Source organism: Loxodonta africana, chromosome 15 (assembly GCF_030014295.1).
Source record: "Loxodonta africana isolate mLoxAfr1 chromosome 15, mLoxAfr1.hap2, whole genome shotgun sequence".
NCBI classification, from domain to species: Eukaryota; Metazoa; Chordata; class Mammalia; order Proboscidea; family Elephantidae; genus Loxodonta; species Loxodonta africana.
In genome coordinates, this window is record NC_087356.1 from 40,080,254 (window position 1) to 40,083,919 (window position 3,666).

Here is a 3,666-nt window from a genome sequence, read left to right on the forward strand (position 1 = left end):
AATTTGTCATTCACAGTGATAAGAGATGTAGACACTAAGTGTGTTGGTGGGCACTGTAATGACCTAAGTAAGGGTGTGGGGTGGGTGTATGTGCCTGTGTGAGATCATTAGTGTTATAATTAGTGTTCTATCCATCACTGTTCTGTGAAATAGTGGGGAGAAAAGCATCACTGCGTTTAAACAGTACACTTAGGTTTAGCATGTGGAGTTATCCAGCCTCCTCTAAAGAAGCAATTCAGCTCCGCTGCTCTTTGTCTGGACTTAGCTTCCGGGATGAGAAAGTCCTATCCCACTCCCAGCCTCCTCACAGTTATCCAGCCTTCCTCACATAGAAATGAGAAAGTTTTTTGTTTCTCCTTGCAAGTCCAGATGTCAATTTGAAAAGTATAAGAACACTCTCCTGCCAACTAGAGTTGCAGGAAACCCAAGCTTCTTTGAACAAAGCAATCTCCTGTGGCTAATTATCTTAGCCCGTTGTACTTACAGACAGCTTCACCTTTGGTGCTGTACCCAGAGTCTACTTTTGCAGATTAGGTAATGAAGGGACAGGCAAGTCAGTAGGCTTTTCAAGATCAGGAAAACAGATCAAGGGGTTGGATCCACAACTTCCTTATTTTCAGGCACAGCACTACCACTGCTAGGCTCTACCCGTCCCGCATACTCTGGTTCCATTCAAAGCCTGTGTGTTGCCACCCATGTATATATCATCTACTACAACAGTCACAATCACTTTTGCTTGTTATCAGTTATTAACGTAGCCGTTTCCTCTCTTGATGCTGAGTGTCTTAGTTACTAAGTTGATCCCTGTGTGAAGTCTGCTAATAAAACCCATCTTCCAAAACCACAGAACTGAAGGCCAGATACTGACCCTTAGTAAGTTGACCAAGGTAAATGCTACCTTGGAAGGTGTCTTGTCAGCTACCTTCTGGACACATCTCTTGCAGTAGCAAGTGTAGCACACGAAACTGGACAAAACTATTAGTCACCAAGCCATTAAGTCACAGGCTCGGTTAAATGGGCTGCATGGTAATATTCTGCTGGGTGACACTTCCTTAAACCAGTCTGATAAACAACCAGTCCCAATAAAAGCCCAAAAAGTGTAGCTCTGATCTGTCTAAAATTATGAAACTGATTATCAGCCAACTCAGTCAAATTAATTAAAATCAAGATTTCACCGAGGGCTCATGACCCAGTAACGCCATTTTTTATTTATTTTCTGTAACAAGGTGGTAATAAATCTGTAACGGAATTTACTCAGTGGTAGGCAGCCTTCCATGTAATTGACCCCATCAAATACCCAGAAACCTCACATGGTTCTTGATCTTCACACTAAACACCTTGTATTTTTTATGCTTTCTCTATTTCCCCAACACAAAAGAAAACAAATGGGTATTCATCATTCATGTAATTATCCAGTCTTCAAATACATTCTGCCTTTTCTTCTCTGCTTCTTTTTGTGCTCCCACTTTATCAGGGAAATATGCTTTCCCTCCCCATGGAGCAGAAACAAGTTGATCACGTTATCAGAGGCTCAGCGTCTTACTGAGAGGCGCTTAAGACTTATCTTTAGTTGCTGGAGAGTTGCATCAGAATTTTCTGTGAAATCCTGACTTAGTGGGGGGATCTGGCCAAAGCAGTGTGCATTTGTTGCCTGTACTTGGTCTTAGTTAAATGAAAGGTCCTGAGTAGCTGGACTGACATTCCTTAAGCTGTCATCAAGGTGCTCAGCCCTGAGGTATGACTGCCCCTTGCTAGCTGTGGGGACATCTGCTTATATTCTGGGAGTGTCATCTTTATTTTAGAACAAATTCAGCAAAGCAGTCCATTTTTTAATCCTTGGCCATGGTTGGGATATCTATCTCAGGCCCAGAGAAGAGTTCTCTTGGCAGAGCCAAGCACAAGGTCATTTGTGCCTCACTGAACAGGCTTCGGTGACAGTCATGGACCCACCTCTTAGATGCCCCATTGGGAAAAAGAAGAGGGGTAGTGGGGAGTTGGAGCCTCTCTCCCAGGTTGAAAAGACAAGAAGAAAGGCCTCAGCCCCTAAGAAGCTGAGAGCCACAGCTTTGCAAGAAGACACAAAGGGCTCGGGGACTTCGGAATCAGCTCTGGTACAGATCAATGATGTTGGCCTTGTGCAAGGTCCTCCACAGACTGGCCTCAAGCCTCAAATCATGGTTTGTGTAAAATCTCAGTGGTGTCTTCCATCTATCGAAATAGTGCTCAGGAAATTTCCAGTATTTGCTGGTGATGAATCCATAGGCACTAACCTGGTCACAGGTATGCAAAGCCGTCAGCAGCATGAGGGCCCCAGTACTAGGCACGTAATAGTCCCCAGCATCCGTGTTGATCAATTTGGATTTTAAAAACCTCTCTCTCAGGTAGTGGATGAAGGTCGGATGTAGTAGTTGGAATTTGCCGGCAAAGGCCTCTGGCCCAAAATAGGTCTGAGGATTGTCTCCTTTGTCAAGGCCCTCGGGGACAGGCACACCCAGAATGGCCGACCTCAGCATCCTGTAGTCGCGGCTTTGTGAGGGATGAAGATATAGCGCAGGTCCTGTCCTTGGGGCACGGAGGTGAAGCCCAAGCCCTGGTAGTTGATAAGGGAGTTCTTCATACTGTTCACAGTGAAACCGTAGAAGGAGGTCTTGGTGCCTACATCGGCCTCGAAACCTTTGATCACAGCGCCATTGAGGCTGAAAACGTAGTCGTGGGCGTCGATGTGGCGGCCCTGGCCAGAGCCGTTCAGGGTGCCTCCGTTGCCCACCACGGCACAGCGAGCGCAGTCTGGACGCGGCCCCGTGGAGGTGGCCAGCAGCTTCGCGCTCTCGGAGCCATTCAGCAGGCTCAGGGTGGAAGCGATGGTGTGGCGGGAAAGGCCCTGCCAGCCGTAAGGAGGTCTGTGCTGGCTCAGGTGGTCCCAGAGCTCCTGTGTGAGGAGGCCGCGCCACAGGAGTACCGGGGTGGAGACGTCGAAGAGCCGCTAGAAGCGCGAGCACCGCTGCAGGGCCAGGGCCAGGGGCCGGGGGCAGGCCTGGGCCTTCCCTGACTCCGAGGTCCCCGCTCCGGCTCCGGCTCCGGCCCCGGCCCCCGGGCGCGGCTCCCCCACCCTGAAGTAAGAGCCGGAGAGGAGCTGGGAGCCGGCAGCCGCGAGGAGGAGCAGCAGCAGCCGCCGCAAACCCCGGAGCCCCCGGCGGCTCCAGCGCTCCATCCCCGCGCCGGAGGCCCGGCCGCCCTGCGCGCCCAGCCCTCGGCGCGCCGAGCTCGGGGCGGCTTCGCGTCTGTTTTCTGCTTGCCTTGGTCAGTCTACAAGACAGGTACAGCCGGAAAGCGTTTCCTCCATTGGACAGCTGGGACAACTCAGCTCAGAAGGGTTATATACGCGTGTCCAAGGTGTCGGGCGTGGGTTAGCTTCCCCTTCCATGTCTCTCACTAGGTTCCATACTAATTTTCCTTTTCTTTTCCTCTCATGTCCTAAGCTTGTGTGCTCAGCATAGCCTGTTTACTGGGAAAGTGATGAATATGGATCGGTCTGTTTAAATAACAGTAATAATAATATTTCCTTAACCCTTTCCCAAGTGTTAAAATCTCTAAGAGAAGCTTTTGCAAATTTTGCCTTTTTTTTTTTTTTTTGGATTCACTTTTCTATCCCTCATTGTTTACAAT

At 49.2% G+C, this 3,666-nt stretch overlaps 1 pseudogene; it reads right to left on the reverse strand.

The window, feature by feature from the left end:
- Positions 1 to 2,102: 2,102 nt before the first annotated feature.
- On the reverse strand, positions 2,103 to 3,211 carry LOC100677114 (alpha-N-acetylgalactosaminide alpha-2,6-sialyltransferase 2-like; annotated as a pseudogene).
- Between the last annotated feature and the right edge of the window lie 455 nt (positions 3,212 to 3,666).